Source organism: Chiloscyllium punctatum, chromosome 46, assembly GCF_047496795.1.
Source record: "Chiloscyllium punctatum isolate Juve2018m chromosome 46, sChiPun1.3, whole genome shotgun sequence".
Taxonomy (NCBI): Eukaryota; Metazoa; Chordata; class Chondrichthyes; order Orectolobiformes; family Hemiscylliidae; genus Chiloscyllium; species Chiloscyllium punctatum.
The window spans coordinates 34,453,130-34,470,017 of record NC_092784.1 but is presented as its reverse complement, the minus strand read 5'-3'; the positions used below and the strand labels follow the sequence as shown (position 1 = coordinate 34,470,017).

The 16,888-nt window shown below is 46.3% G+C and overlaps 1 protein-coding gene across 13 annotated transcripts in view; it reads left to right on the top strand.

Annotated features, from left to right (window-relative positions):
* Window positions 1-16,888, top strand: part of LOC140467942 (EVI5-like protein) — a 340,764-nt gene that overhangs the window by 93,010 nt on the left and 230,866 nt on the right. For 8 of the 13 annotated variants that reach the window (XM_072564018.1, XM_072564024.1, XM_072564021.1 and 5 more), the window contains exon 2: window positions 12,434-12,529. The exons of 4 other annotated variants lie outside the window; for them this stretch is intronic. The gene's annotated coding sequence lies outside the window, so the exon portion shown is untranslated. Of the gene's footprint in view, window positions 1-12,430; window positions 12,530-16,888 lie in introns of all 13 variants that reach the window. One more of the 13 variants, XM_072564012.1, reaches the window with a different exon arrangement.

Genomic DNA, 16,888 nt, shown 5'->3' with positions numbered 1-16,888 from the left:
AAAGTGGGTAACAACTTAAGAGTCAGCTTTACAACACTGTCCCAAGGTGGCCGAGAGCTTAAAGCGATGGCTGCTCATTAAGTGTGTTCTGCACGTGGGAGTTGGAGGCCCACTCCCGTCATTTGCCATTTTTCTGGGGCGGCACAGTGCCTCAGTGGTTAGCACTGCTGCCACACAGTGCCAGGGACCTGAGTTTGATTCCAGCTCTAGCAATGGGCATTTGCACGTTCCCCCTGTGTCATTGTGGATTTCCTCCAGGTGCTCAGGGTTCCTCCCACAGTCCAAAGGTGTGCACGTTAGGTGCATTGGTTGTGCTAAATTGTTTATAGTGTCTCGATGTGCAGGCTAGGTGGGTTAGCCAAGATGAATACAGGGTAGAGCAGGTCTGGGTGGGATGCTCTTCAGAGGTTCAGTGTGGATGTGATAGGCCAAAGGCCTGCTTCCACAAAGGAGCGAGTCTATGATTCTTTGAACACAGAGGCTCACCAGCCTATCATGTCAAGTGCCCTATCTATTCTAATTGGAGAGAACCCTAGGGAGAGGATTTACATGCACCTGGAAAAGCATGGCCTCATTAGGGATAGGAGAAAGTGAGGACTGCAGATGCTGGAGATCAGAGTTGAAAATGTGTTGCTGGAAAAGCGCAGCAGGTCAGGCAGCATCCAAGGAGCAGGAGAATCGACGTTTCGGGCATGAGCCCTTCTTCAGGAATGAGGAAAGTGTGTCCAGCAGGCTAAGATAAAAGGTAGGGAGGAGGGACTTGGGGGAGGGGCATTGGAAATGTGATAGGTGGAAGGAGGTTAAGGTGAGGGTGATAGGCTGGAGTGGGGGTGGGGGCAGAGAGGTCAGGAAGAAGATTGCAGGTTAGGAATGCGGTGCTGAGTTTGAGGGATTTGACTGAGACAAGGTGGGGGGAGGGGAAATGAGGAAACTGGAGAAATCTGAGTTCATCCCTTGTGGTTGGAGGGTTCCTAGGCAGAAGATGAGGTGCTCTTCCTTTGACCGTCGTGTTGCTATGGTCTGGTGATGGAGGAGTCCAAGGACCTACATGTCCTTGTTGGAGTGGGAGGGGGAGTTAAAGTGTTGAGCCACGGGGTGGTTGGGTTGGTTGGTCTGGGTGTCCCAGAGGTGTACTCTGAAATGTTCCACCTACTAGTTTCAGACTGGTGGTTTGTAACTAGTGGTGTTTTGCAGGGGTCCATACTGGGACCTCTGTTAGTTGTGGTACATAGAAATGACTTGCATGAGAATGTGGGTGGGTGGGTTAGTAAGTTTACAGGCAATACAAAGATTGGTGGAGTTGTGGCTGGTGTAGTAGGATGTTAAAGGATACAGTGGGATGTGGTTCAGTTGTGGATATGAGTAGAGAAATGGCAGATGGAGGTTAAACTGGGTAAGTGTGAGGTGCTGCACTTTATGATGTAGAACGTAGAACAATGCAGGCCCTTTGGCCCATGGTGTTGTGCTGAGCCTTTATCTAAATCTAAGATCAACCTAACCTGTGCACCCCTTAGTTTACTGTCATCCATCTGCTTGTCCAGCAGTTGCTTAAATGTCCATCATGTCTCTGACTCTACTAGCACCGATGGCAGTGCATTCCACTTACCTACTGCTCTCTGCATATATCTTCCCCCTCTACCTTCCCCCCCCCCCCCCCCCCCACCACCACCTTAAAATTATAACTCCTCATGACAGCCATTTCTGCCCTGGGGGAAAGTCTCTGGCTATCTCCTCTATCTATGCCTGTCATTACCTTGTACACCTTTATCAAGTCACCTCTCTTTCTACCTTCTCTCCAGTGCGAAAAGCCCTAGCTCCCTCAACCTCTCTTTGTAAGACATGCCCTCCAGTCCAGGCAGCATCCTGGGAAATCTCCTCTGCACCCTCTCTAAAGCATCTACATCTTTCCAGAACTGAACACTACATTCCAAGTGTGATCTAACTGGGGTTTTCTCCAGCTGCAGCATAACCTCGCGATGTTAAACTCAATCCCCCAGTTAGTGAAAGCCAGCACACCATACACTGCCTTAACAACCCTATCAACTTGGGTGGCAACTTTGAGGGGTGTATGTACATTGACCCCAAGATCTCACTGTTCCTCCACACCACTTTAGTCCTGTATTCAGCATTCAAATTCGACCTTCCAAAATGAATCACTTTGCATTTATCCAGGTTGAAGTCCATCTGCCACTTTTCTCAGCCCAGCTATACATCTTATCAATGTCTTGTAGCCTGCAACAGCCCTCCATACTATCTACAACACCACCGACCTTTGTGTCGTCAGTAAACTTAGTAATGCGCCCTACCACTACTTTATCCAAGTCATTTATAAAAACTACAAAGAGCAGATCCCAGTGGGGCATCACTGGTCACTGACCTCCAGGTGGAATGTTTTCCATCCACCACCACTCGCTGTCGTCGTTTGGTCAGCTAATTCTGTATCCAGACAGGCACATTTCCCTGGATCCCATGCCTTCTAACTTTGACTGAGCCTACCATGGAGAACACTGAAATCGAGATACACCACACCCACTGCTCAACCTTCGTCAACTTGTCTCATCACATCCTCAAAGAACTCAGTAAGGCTTGTGAGGCATGACCTGCCCCTCACAAAGCCATGCTAACTCTCTCTAATCTAATATGTTTTTCCAAATAGTCATAAATTCATTCTCTTGGAATCCTTTCCAGTGTCTTGCTTACCAATGACGTAAGACTAACGGTCTGTAAATCCCAGGGATTTCCCTATTCTCTTTCATGAATAGAGGAACTATATTCCCCTCCCTCCAACCATCCGGTACTACTCCTGTGCAGAGTGAGGGTGCAAAGATCATCAGAGGCGGAACAATCTCATTCCTCACTTCCCGTAGTAACCTTGGATATATCTGGTCTGGCCCTGGGCACTTACCTATCTTAATACCTCCCAGAATTTCCCTCACATCCAATTCCTTAATATCAGTCTGTTCAAGCCTATTAACCTGGTCCACGGTGTCCTCGCCATCAACATGGTCCCCTTCTCTAGTGAATACTGAAGCAAAAAACTCATGTAGGGCCTCCCCTACCTCTAATGATTCCAGACACAAGTTCCCTCCCTATCCCTAATTGGCCCTACACACTCTGATCATTCTCTTATTCCTCATGGACATGTAAAACACCTTTGGGTTTTCCCTGATCCTTCCCGAAAAGGCTTTTTTGTGCCCCCTCCTAGCTCTCCTGTGTCCATTTTTGAGTTCTTTTCTAGCTACCCTGTAATCCTCTCCAGCTGTGCTAGATCCTCACTTCCTCGGCCTTGAGCTTCCTTCTTCCTTTTGATGAGAAGCTCCTCCTCCTCCACCCCCTCCTCCTCCTCCTCCACCTCCACCTCCACCTCCACCTCCTCCTCCTCTCTGTGGTTATCCAAGGTAGTTAGACCAAACGTTAAGGAAAAATATAGAGGTAATGGCAGGACCCTGAACAGCATTGATGAACCCCAGGATCCCTATGTACAAGTCCATAGCTCTCTGAAAGGGACCACACAAGTAGATAGTTTAGTAAATTTGGCATGTGGCATACCTTATTGGCTCTGGAATTGAGTACAAGAGTCAGGATGTCATGTTGCAGCTTTATAAAACTCCACTCAGGCCACACTTAGAGTATTGTGTTCAATTCTGGTCGTCACATTACAGGAAGGATGTGGAGGCCTTGGAAAGGGTGTAGAAGAGGTTTACCAGAATGCTGCCTGGATCAGAGGGTATCAGCTGTAAGGAGTGGCTAGAAAGTGCAGGTTGTTTTCTGTGGAGCCGTGGAGGCTGAGGGGAGACTCCATCGAAGTGAGTAAAATTGAGATGGATTGTTAGGTTTAATGGTCAGACTCTTTTTCTTTTTTTCTTTCTTTTTTTTTCCCCCCAGGGATGAAATGTCTAAAACTAGGGAGAATGCATTTAAGGTGAGAGGGGAGTGGTGGGGGAAGCTCAAGGATGAGATGAGGGGTAAGCCTTTTTTCCCCAGTGTAGTCGGAGTCTGGAATGTGCTGTCAGGGGCGGTGGTGGAGGCAGATACGATAGGGGCATTGAAGACACTTTCTGGGCAGCACATGAATATGTCAGCAATGGAGGGATTTGGACCAAGGGTAGGCAGAAAGGATTATTTTAACTTGGCATCATGTTTGGCACAACCCTGTGGGCAGGAGGGCTTGTTCCTGTGCTGTATTGTTCTATGTTCTTTGCAAACCTGTTTTTTCAACACTTTGCCTGGAGCCTTGTGTGCTATGGCATTTCAAGTGTTTATGTATACACTGAAATGTTGAGAGTTCCTACATTTACCATCAATTCCAGATACACATCACCTCTGGATGAAAAACTTTGACCTCCAATTCCTGACTCATCTTTTTGTATTAAACTGGTTCCCCTACTTACTGTCCCACCTATTGAGGAGAAATGTTGCATCCTACCTCCCATTTCTATGGCTCTAAACTTTGTACACTTCAATTGGGTTGCCGCACAGTCTCAGTGCTGGAAGGAAAATGACTAATCCCTAACTAGTCTCTCTCTTCATGGCTCAATTCAACATCCTGGTGAATCCCTTCTACCTAGAGCAATCACATCCTTTCTGAAATGCAGCTACCGGAATTGTACACATTATTCCAGCTGTGGCCTAACTAATATTTCATTCAGCTGCTTCATAACTTCCCTGGTTTTGCATTTAATACCTCCACTTATATAAGCAAGTATCCCTTCTTGAACAACCTTTATCCACCTGTCCTGCCTTCAAGAATCTGTGGACATACACTCCAAGGTCAATCTGATCCTCTATTTCCTAGAGTCCTGCCGTTCGTCATGTTTCCTTCCTTTATTAGTGCTACCAAATGCATCACCTCGCACTTTTGTATATCTTTTTATTTTTTTCCCCACCAGTTTACAAAAGAAAACTTAAAAAAAAAAGACTCTAATATAAACACTGTTGTACAGTTAATCTTAAATAAATGATAACCAAAAACTATCAAACAAGAAAACAGAAATGCCAAGAGGAAAAAAAAGACAAAACTCAACTAACTACTCATCTAACTTACAACTAACCAGAGTGTGTCATTAAAATTCTTACAGTATTCAAGAGGGAAAAAAAAATCCAACGGATAACACATAAATTGAGCAGTGATATACATGCTCGGAATGTGTTAACATCAGATCACAACAAAACCCGTATTTATCCAAAACATCCCGAGCTAGAGCATATAAAATTCACAAAAATAAAAGCACTTTACTACATTCAGATCAATATAATAAAAAACTATTTCTAAATAGTAAAAAAAAGTATAAAACTTATTTAAATGGAGATCTTCCCCCTTATTCCCAGGGGGCATCACAACTTTTCCAAAAAACCCATCATAACCTCTCCCAACCAGTGCCCCAGCCTTGACCCAGGCACCCCACGATAGGATAAAGACAATTCAAGTATACTGCTGAACTAGAACTAACAGAGAGTACCCTATCTCCCACCCACACCAACACCAACACCTGGATATATTTAGTAATGTTAATACCATATATGAACATATATGACTATAAAATTACAGTCTCAGCAAATAATAATTAAATATATTAATACAAAATAACAGGGGAAAACAGCCCCGCTCCCAGGGACAAAGATAAAATAAGATAAGGTAGCCACGTCCCCCCACCCCCATCTACATTAACTAGACCCCCTCGCCTATATATATATATTAAAAAAAAGGGGGGGGGGGGGGGGGAAAGTAAAGGATGAATTAAACAGTAAGATAATGAAAGGAAAAAAGGGGGGGGGGGTAGACCGAGGTGGGGGTAGGTCAAAACAACATCAATTAACTCTTATAATTTGTCTAAGAGAGACCAAAAGTTCCTTGGTCTTCTCCAGTGATCCGAAGTTATACACGGACCCTTCGTGGCTAAAGCGTAGTTTAGCTGGGTAGCACAAGGATTGAATGTTTAAATCCCTTAAATACTTCTTTGCTTCATCAAACGCCTTCCTCTTTCGAACCAAAGCTGGGGAAAAGTCCTGAAATAACATAATCTTGGATCCTTTATGACTCATGGCTTGTGGATCTTTCCCAACGCCCCTCCCCCAAGTCCCTCCTCTCTACCTTTTATCTTAGCCTGCTGGACACACTTTCCTCATTCCTGAAGAAGGGCTCATGCCCGAAACGTCGATTCTCCTGCTCCTTGGATGCTGCCTGACCTGCTGCGCTTTTCCAGCAACACATTTTCAGCTCTGATCTCCAGCATCTGCAGTCCTCACTTTCTCCTTGTGGATCTTTCCCAAGATTTCTGGAGGCTTCCAAAACCATCTGCCTCACCTTATATCTCTGCAGTCGGAACAGGACCGGGCGGGGGCGCTGGTTCGAGCCGGGCCCGCGTATTGCAACCCGGTAGGCCTATTCCACCCTTACCTGGCCTGATCCAGCCTTCAGATTCAATAACTGTGGAAGCCACTGTTCAAGGAACACTGTAAGCTGGCCGCCGCCTTCCTGTTCGGGAAGGCCCAGCAAACGAATATTTTTTCGACGACCTCGTGTGGTTCTCTAAGGTCCAGACTTGCTGCTCGAGAGTCCAGACCTGATCCATGGCTGATTCTGCGATGGTCTCGGAGGTGGTGGCCTTTAGCTCCACCCCTCCGACTCGGCATTCAACCTCTTCGATGTCTCGGCTGCGCTTATGTAGCGCAGCCGAGAGTGAATTCCACCGACTTTGGGACTCTTCTGTGAAAGCATCGATCTTCGCATCGAGTTTGGAGATTTATTTCTGCAAGGCTCGCCACCATAGGTGAGCCCCCCGGCGCGGCTGCGGCTGGGGAGGGGCTCCTGTCTGCTGAGAACTGCAGGCTCTTTTCCCCCTAGTAATTTTTACAGGAGACTGAACTGTATAAATTTAGTACTAAACCACTAATTACATTAAATAAAAACTATTTTTAGTTGATTTGGTGAATGTGGTGGGGGAGGGTGGCCCACTTTGCCTAGGTCTTGGGAGGAGCACTATAGACTCAGACTTGCTGAGTCGCCGCCATCTTGGATCTCCACCTCGCACTTTTTAAACCATCAACTTCTATTTGCCACTGTTTGGCTCATTACCATACCATCAACTTCTGTGTCACATGCAAAGGTGCTGATCAAACCTAGTGGATTTATGCCTAGATGTTTAACATACATTAAAAAGCATCAAGGGACCCAGCACTGAATCCTTTGGTATGCCGCTGGATGCAAACTTCTGGTCAGTGTCAAAAACTTGTCAAGAGCCTCATGGTAGTCCATCGAAACTGCATCAACTGCTTTATCTTCCTGTACACACCTAATTAGTTCCTCAGTCTGATTTGTTGGACATGATATCCTCCAATAAAGCCTACTCTTGGTTATTCCTAGCCTCTTCAGGTGGAGATAAACCTTAACTTTATTTTTCTGACAATTTCCCTACTGTTACTGTTAGACTCTCAGGCTTCTAGTTTCCTGGTTCCTCCCTACTACCCTTCTTGAAAAAATGGGACTATGTTAACTGTCCTAACTGTTAACTGTCATCTGGTAAAGGAGCAGCACTCCAAAAACTTTTGATTTCAGATAAACCTATTGGACTATAACCTGGTGTCATGTGACCAGAGACAATGTGGAAACTAATGTCAGAGCTCCTGCAATCTCCACCCTTGTACCCGGCAATGGCCTGGAATGCATCTTGTCCAGGCTTCAGGCTCTATCCATTTTCAAGTACTCCTCTGCTCTTGATGCTAATTTATTCAAATATTCCCTAGTCCCTCTTCCTGATTTCTAAACATGGTCCTTCTCTTTGGTGAATAGCAAAGCAAAGTACTCATTTAACATCTCAGCTATATCTTTTAGCTTCATACACACTTTGGTCCCTACTCATAGAATCCCTACACTACGGAAAGCGGCCATTTGGCCCATTGTGTTTACACCGACCCTTCAAACAGCGTCCCTCTCCATATCCCTGTAATCCTGCATTTACTATGGCTAATTTATGTAACCTGCACATCTTCGGTCACTACAGTGCAATTTAGTATGGCCCATTCACCCAGCCGGGAGGAAGCAGAGCACCCAGTGAAAACTCAGACACGAGGAGGATGTACAAACTCCACACAGTCGCCCAAGGCTGGAATCAAACCTGTGTCCCTGGTGCTGTGAGGCCATACTGCTAACCACTGAGCCATATTCCATCCAAACCTTACTCTCCCTGGTTATTGTCTTTTCCATCATATACTTTTAAATGCCCTTGGATTTGCCTTAATAATACCCACTGCTGTTTTGTCATGTATCCTTTTCAATCTGCCTTTTTAAAGGTAACTATCTGCACTTTTATCCTGTAGGATATCTACTGTTTTGAGTCCTCTGTGCCATTAGCTTCATTTTTTTTCATGTCCACTCCTATATGCCCATTGACATCCAGAGCTCTTAGGGATTCCACTCTTCACCTTTTTATGATTTACCTTTCTGGTTTATCCCCAAATGCTGCCAAAACGTCATTAACTGAATTTATCAGTTAATTGGTGTCTGATTGGGTCAGAGCATTGCCATGGGGAAACAATGAGATTGGGAGCCTCCATAGGCTTTTTCTGTTTGAAACAAATGCAATGTTGTGTGTGTTATTTTTTAAAGACCAAAGTGGGACTACGGTTGAACTGAGAAGGGTCCAGATACAGAAATCATTGAGTGAGTGAATAGATACCAAAAAAAAGTTAATGTAGTACTTACTTTTGTGAAAGGAATTCAGGTGAGTGGAAAAAGTGTAATAACTGCCTGATTCTGGGACATAAAGGGTTGGTTAAATAGATGAAGTTAATATTCCCCACCCACGTCTGGGTGATGTGCTTCACACGGTTAAGAAAAACATTCCAGAAGATTCCCCTGGCCTCAGAAACGCCATTAGCCATGCGGCTGATGCAGCTACCACCCCCACGCTGAGTGATGATGTCACTTCCGCCCCCATCATGGCCACTCCCACAGCCACTTCCTGCCCTCACATCATCGCTAATGTCACACGCTCAGTGACTCCCACCACCCCTACTGCCGTGATCATCACCACTTCCGCCCCCACCAGCGCCACTCACCTGCATTCTGCTGACACGCCCCCCCCCCCCCCCCCCCCCCCACAGACCCCACTGTCACTATACCCACACCCCAGAACCCAGAGGGCAACATTACCCCAGCTAATGCCTCCATCCCCATTCCCCCCCACCATCACACCCACTCCAGGTACTAGCTCCGACCCCACTCCCAGCTCCACACCCGCACCAGATCCCAGCTCCCAGCCCTGCCGAGTTTTCACCATCCCTCCGGACCTCCCACTCACTGAGGACGAACGATCAGTCCTCAGCAAAGGACTCACCTTCATCCCCCTCCGTCCACGCATCAATGAATTTAATACACGACGTGATGTCGAACAATTCTTCCGTCGCCTCCGCCTCCGAGCTTACTTTCACAATCAGGACTCCCGCCCACCTTCCGAGGACCCCCTTCGCCCACCTCCAACACACTGCATCCACCTGGACACCCCGCGCTGGCCTATTACCTGCCCTCGACCTCTTCATTTCCAACTGCCGGCGGGACATTAACCGCCTCAACCTGTCGACCCCCCATCCCCCATTCCAACCTCTCACCCTCAAAACGCGCAGCCCTCTAATCCCAACCTCACCATTAAGCCAGCGGATAAAGGGGGCGCAGTGATAGTCTGGCACACTGACCTCTACACCGCTGAAGCCAAACGCCAACTCGAGGACACCTCTTCCTACTGCTCCCTCGACCATGACCCCACCCCCCATCACCAAACCATCATCTCCCAGACCATACAGAACCTCATCACCTCAGGAGATCTCCCACCCACTGCTTCCAACCTCATAGTCCGGGAACCCCGCACTGCCCGGTTCGACCTCCTTCCCAAGATCCACAAGCCTGACCACCCTGGCCGACCCATTGTCTCAGCATGCTCCTGCCCCACTGAACTCATCTCTACCTACCTCGACACTGTCCTATCCCCCCTAGTCCAGGAACTCCCCACATACGTTCGAGACACCACCCACGCCCTCCACCTCCTCCAAGACTTCCGTTTCCCCGGCCCCCAACGCCTCATCTTCACCATGGATATCCAATCCCTCTACACCTCCATCCGCCATGACCAGGGCCTCCAAGCCCTCCGTTTTTTCCTCTCCAGACGTCCCCAACAGTACCCTTCCACTGACACTCTCATTCGTTTGGCCAAACTGGTCCTCACCCTTAACAATTTCTCCTTTGAATCCTCCCACTTCCTCCAGACCAAAGGCGTAGCCATGGGCACACGTATGGGCCCCAGCTATGCCTGTCTCTTTGTTGGCTATGTAGAACAGTTGATCTTCCGTAATTACACCGGCACCACTCCCCACCTCTTCCTCCGCTACATTGATGACTGCATTGGCGCCACCTCGTGCTCCCGCGAGGAGGTTGATCAATTCATCAACTTCACCAACACATTCCACCCTGACCTTAAATTTACCTGGACTATCTCTGACACCTCCCTCCCCTTCCTGGATCTCTCCATCTCCATTAGTGACGACCGACTTGACACTGACATTTTTTACAAACCCACCGACTCCCATAGCTACCTGGATTACACCTCTTCCCACCTATCTCTTGCAAAAATGCCATCCCGTATTCCCAATTTCTCCGCCTCTGCCGTATCTGCTCCCAGGAAGACCAGTTCCACCATAGAACACACCAGATGGCCTCCTTCTTTAGAGACCGCAATTTCCCTTCCCACGTGGTTAAAGATGCCCTCCAACGCATCTCGTCCACATCCCGTACCTCCGCCCTCAGACCCCACCCCTCCAACCGTAACAAGGACAGAACGCCCCTGGTGCTCACCTTCCACCCTACAAACCTTCGCATCAACCAAATCATCCGCCGACATTTCCGCCACCTCCAAAAAGACCCCACCACCAGGGATATATTTCCCTCCCCACCCCTTTCCGCCTTCCGCAAAGACCGTTCCCTCCGTGACTACCTGGTCAGGTCCACACCCCCCTACGACCCACCCTCCCATTCTGGCACTTTCCCCTGCCACCACAGGAACTGTAAAACCTGTGCGCACACCTCCTCCCTCACCTCTATCCAAGGCCCTAAAGGAGCCTTCCACATCCATCAAAGTTTCACCTGCACATCCACCAATATCATTTATTGTATCCGTTGCTCCCGATGTGGTCTCCTCTACATTGGGGAGACTGGGCGCCTCCTAGCAGATCGCTTTAGGGAACATCTCCGAGACACCCGCACCAATCAACCAAACCGCCCCGTGGCCCAACATTTCAACTCCCCCTCCCACTCTGCCGAGGACATGGAGGTCCTGGGCCTCCTTCACCGCCGCTCCCTCACCACCAGACGCCTGGAGGAAGAACGCCTCATCTTCCGCCTCAGAACACTTCAACCCCAGGGCATCAATGTGGACTTCAACAGCTTCCTCATTTCCCCTTCCCCCACCTCATCCTAGTTTCAAACTTCCAGCTCAGCGCTGTCTCCTTGACTTGTCCGAACTTGTCCGACCTGCCTATCTCCTTTTCCACCTATCCACTCCACCCTCTCCTCCCTGACCTATCACCTTCATCCCCTCCCCCACTCACCCATTGTACTCTATGCTACTCTCTCCCCACCCCCACCCTCCTCTAGCTTATCTCTCCATGCTTCAGGCTCACTGCCTTTTATTCCTGATGAAGGGCTTTTGCCCGAAACGTTGATTTCACTGCTCGTTGGATGCTGCCTGAACTGCTGTGCTCTTCCAGCACCACTAATCCAGTATAAGAAAAGTTTTCTCCTGGTGATAACTCTAGAGCCTGGGGACACACTCTTACATTAAACATGAGGTTGTTCAGAGGTGATGTCAGCATTAATGATGTTGTAGAAGGGGTAGAGTCGGAGAGATGTAAGTTTTTGTTCTTGGAGTTTAAATGGAATGTCAGGCCATTCTGACCAAGTGGATTATTTAGATTTCATTTTAACAGTGAGAGGATAGGGCAGAAACATGAGCCAGCGAGATCTATCTGACTGAAGGTGTGTTTAAACTTTTCAAAACCGTGCTTGACTTCTGACTCCAGTGGGCCCCTCTGTACCTGTGTGATTTGTTTTTAAACTGGAGAGTACACCATGAAGAAGCATTTTGCACTTGTTGGGTTTCTGTTCTAATCTATAATTCACTGTTCAATTAGCCATAAAGTTGTCGTTGTCCATATGTTGATCATCCAATTTTGCGTGATGAGGGTTTGGTGAGAAGATGGGATAGATGGAAGAATTGTCATTTTGTCAAAGGTGCAAAGCATCAGTAGATTAGAATTTATCTTCTGGTATTCAGTTTGGTAAATGGAGGTACCTTGAGCTTTTCTGGAAGACAAACAATGCATTGATTTGTTGTTGAGTGGCTGTAAATATAATTAACTATTTATTTTCTATTTATTTTCAAAGCAGTTTGAACATTTGGGGCCAAGATTATCACAATCAATTTATTAGCAGCAGGAACGCTGCTCTAAATCAGAGGTTCCAGTTAATGCTTCACTGCCTCAGGTGAACATTTTGTTTTATTTGTTTTTGATATTTTGACAAGAATAAAATAAGAAGTACTCGGGTGCTGTGTTATTCCTGTTTATTCTCAAACAAAAAAAGGTTGCTGGAAAAACTCAGCAGGTCTGACAACATCTGTGAAGAGAAATTGAAGTTAATGTTTCTGGACCGATGAATTTTCCTCTGAACAGCACCAGACCTGAAACACATTAACTCTGATTTCTCCTCACCAATGCTGCCGAACTTTTCCAGCAACCTGTTTTTGTTTCTGATCGACAGCATCTGCAGTTCTTTTGGTTTTTAGCCTGTTTATTCTCTGTTGACTTGAGTGTTTTAACTTGATACGATAGATTTGATCTGTCAAGTGGCAGCATGTGATAAGCTTTGGGAAGTGAGGATTCTTTGTTGGACCCAGTACCCCACCACACTTCTGTAGTCAATGGGCAGGTAAAGCACTGTAGCGTGTTGGTCCAGAGATATGATTAGATTAGATTCCCTACAGTCCCTTCGGCCCAACAAGTCCACACCGACCCTCCGAAGAGTAACCCACCCAGACCCATTCCCCTACTCCCTACTAATGCACCTATCACTATGGGCAATTTAGTACGACCAATTCACCTGACCTGCATATCTTTGGATTGTGGGAAGAAACCAGAACACCCGGAGGAAACCCACACAGACACGGGGAGAATGTGCAAACTGCACAGACAGTCCCCCGAGGCTGGAATCAAACCCGGGTCCCTGGTGCTGTGAGGCAGCAGTGCTAACCACTGAGCCACCGTATACTTAGTGAAATGATGATTTCCCCAGCTCCAGTGCCTGGCGTAAAAGCCAGACATGCTCATTGTGCTTCAGCAGCTGTCCCCAAGTATAAGATTATACTCTGCATCAAAACATACCTTACACTTCTGTAAAATGATTTTTTGACACTTCAGAATGAACAGATAATTGATTTAAAAGAGCTTCAAAACCACTGTTAGAATGTAGAACAGTACAGTACAGCACAGGCACAGGCCCTTTGGCCCATGATGTTGTGCTGAACATGATGCCTGCCCTTGGTCTGTAACCCTCCGTTCCTTACAAATTCATGTGCTTATCTAAAACGTCCCTTTAAACACCCTGACCATATCTGCCTACACTATCACCCCTGGCAGTGTGGTCCAGACTCCTACCAGTCTATGTTTATTAAAAAAAGATTTGCCCCTCACATCTGTTTTGGATTTTCCCCCTCTCACCTTAAATGCGTGCCCCCTTAGTTTTAGACTTTGTGAAAAAGGGTTCTGGCTGTCAACCCTATTTATGCATCTCATCATTTTAGAGACTTCTCCCCTCAGCCTCCACTGATCCAGAGAAAACAACCTGAGTTTTTCTAGCGCCTTGTTTTCAGTCATACCCTCTAATCCAGGCAGCATGTTGGTAAACCTCCTCTGTACCCTCTCCAAAGCCTCCACATCCTGTCTGTAATGTGGTAACCAGAATTGTTCATTGAAAAGAAAATTGTCACAAAGCTCAAGAATTGAAAGTGTATTTCCAGGGATGGAATGTTTTATTTCAGGTCAGAGACTTTTTGGATTTGTTACTATCTCAACCTTTTTTTGAAATTGAAATGCAAAACCATTTTTGACCTGAGCTTGGCTGCTGCTTTCATATCTACTCTGGAGTTGGTTGATTTTGTTCCTGTTTGTCCTTTTGTGAGTAATGTTTGGATGGAGTGTCCCCTTTCTGGATAAAAGCAAGAACAAGTAGAAACTCAGACTGTTAACATTCAGTCATTTGAAGTTAGTTGAGCTGACCACATAACGGGTATTAAATTTAGCATGCTCCTTTTTCCCTCACCCATATCCCAGATGAATATTTCTCAATTTTTTCCTCTACTGGAATTTTGCTGCTATACAGATCAGTATAGACTGTGCAGTCTGTTACCTCACCCACACAGTTGTTCATTCCAGTGAATGTATAGGTATGAAGACCAGACACGTTCACTGAACTTGATCAGACATCCCCATGTAAGAAGTAAATCGGAGATGTTTAAGCAGTAGTATTTCCTTTGAGTTGTTCAGTCTCCAAAGATTCACAGACAGATTATGCTCTGCTACTTTATGCTCTTTGATTATGTTCAGATTATGGTCTTTGAGCTACTGCTCAAGTGTATTTACTGGTATTGGGAGAGGGTTGCTACCTTGTGCGGAGGGATAGTGGAAAGATGATGTGCTTCATGGCTCGGGATGATAGGATAGGCTCTGACATCAACCTTCCGTCATGAAATCATACTGTTCTTAATCCGAGCCTTATAATAAATGTCATTCATTGAATCCCCCACAGTGTGGAAACAGGCTGTTTGGCCCAATAGGTCGATACTGACCCTCTGAAGAACCTCCCACCCAGACCCTTTCCCCTACTCCATTACTCTATATTTCCCCTAACCTACACTTCCCTGAACACAATGGGACAATTTAGCATGGCAAATTCACCTATCCTGCACATCTTTGGATTGTGGGAGGAAACCCACACAGACACAGGGAGAATGTACAAACTCCACACAGGCAGTTGCCCAAGGCTGGAGTTTAACTTGGCTCCCTGACGCTGAGGTAGCAGTGCTAACCACTGAGCCAGCGTGCTGCTCTGTTGACATCAGTTGATTCAGTACGGATTCGTGGTTGAGCCTAGGTATATTCTGGTACTTAACATAGAATAATTTGTATCTCTCTATATTACTGTCTGTCTGATCAAACCTACTGCATCCTTTATGGAATATAGTAATGATCTGCCAAAGACCCATCATCTCATTTCCCGGAGTATCACAGTCCTGCAGTTTCCTTCTCGGACGCTGTAAGTGTGGCCTATTTTCAACTGCAGTGAGCACAGGGAAACAAAGTGAAGTGGTTTTCTGTGGCTCTCGAGTGTTTAGAGGAAATACTCGACCTTATCCGGAAGGTTCCTCTGACAATGGGTGTCCCTTGAAGTTCGAGCTTTCCCACTACCATGACCAGGCATTCACTGGTAAAGTCGTTAACTCTGGCTTGTAAGCTGAATGTGGGATGCTTGCTGCATCCTGGGGTGGCTCACAAAGAGGCAGGGGTCACCTGTTTGATACTTTAAAGACTAATTGATGCAAATCTATTTAAATTGATTTCTGGCTCCCATTATGAACGGTTTGTTAGATTGTTGGAATGAACTGGCTTGCTCTCACTTTGAACAGCGCAAATGCCTTCGTTACATTAAATACTTAACAGGAGCTGTGTTCCACATTCCACATTAAAACAAGTTGGGTGTGAAATGGTGGAAGTGTAGAGGAGGCAGTGCCAAGAAAAGCTGTGTAATAAAAGAACATCTACACTTGTGATGGTACAAAATTGATTTCATTTCACTGTCCTGTTAAGGAGTGCGCGTGAATTTCATGTATTTTAGTGCTTCACGACTTGATATCACGGGTACAGTGTCCTACATGTCAGCACCCTCTGAAGCAGCTATTAGTCACTGTCTATTGACTGGATATGTGGAGGAGTTTTACTGGTTCATGTTTGCGAAGCTGAAAGTGACAGGCGCTCAGTGTTACACTGCAGTGTGAAATCTAAACCTAGCAACCTGAGTGAATTAATAACTTCATTACTCGGGCCTTGAAATAAGGAAATTCAAGTTTCTAGAGACAGAATAAAATTGTATCATACTGTCAATGTTTCCTGGCTATTATTGCAGTTTGTTTGTAAGAAAATCCAGCCTGGTTATTGGGGCTTTGTTTAGAAAGCTAGGAATGAGGAGCTGAAGCAGGTATGCAGTCCCTCAGGCCTACTCTGGCCAGGACATGCTAACCCTCTATCTCAATGCCAAATTCCTGCTTTCGCTTCTCTTCCCTTGATGCCTTCCAAATCTAAAAATGTATTTATCAGTTTCTTTATTCTGCTCAGTGACCTAGTCTCCACAGTCTTTTGCAATTCACTATCTTGAGGAAAGAAATATTTTCTCGGCTCACTCCTGAATGGTCCAACTGGACTGCTGAGATGGTGCAATAAAAACCGAACAATTGCGGATCCTGGAAATGACAAGCAAAAAAACAAATTGTTGGAAAGCTCAGCAGGTCTGCCAGTGTCTGTCGAGGAATCAGAGTTAACTCAGTTAACGGAGTTCTGAAAGAGCGTCACTGGACTTGAAATGTTGACTCTGATTTCTCTCCACAGATATTGCCAGACCTGCTGAGTTTTTTTCCAACAGTTTCTATTTTTGTTGCTGAGACTGTACCCTGATTCGCGACTCTCCAAGGGGAAACATCCTCCCTGCACATGGTCTGTCCAGCCCTGTTAGAATTTTATCCTGTTTCCACTGGGCCTATTTTCACTAATCTCTGCTCATAGAGAAGATCTGCTA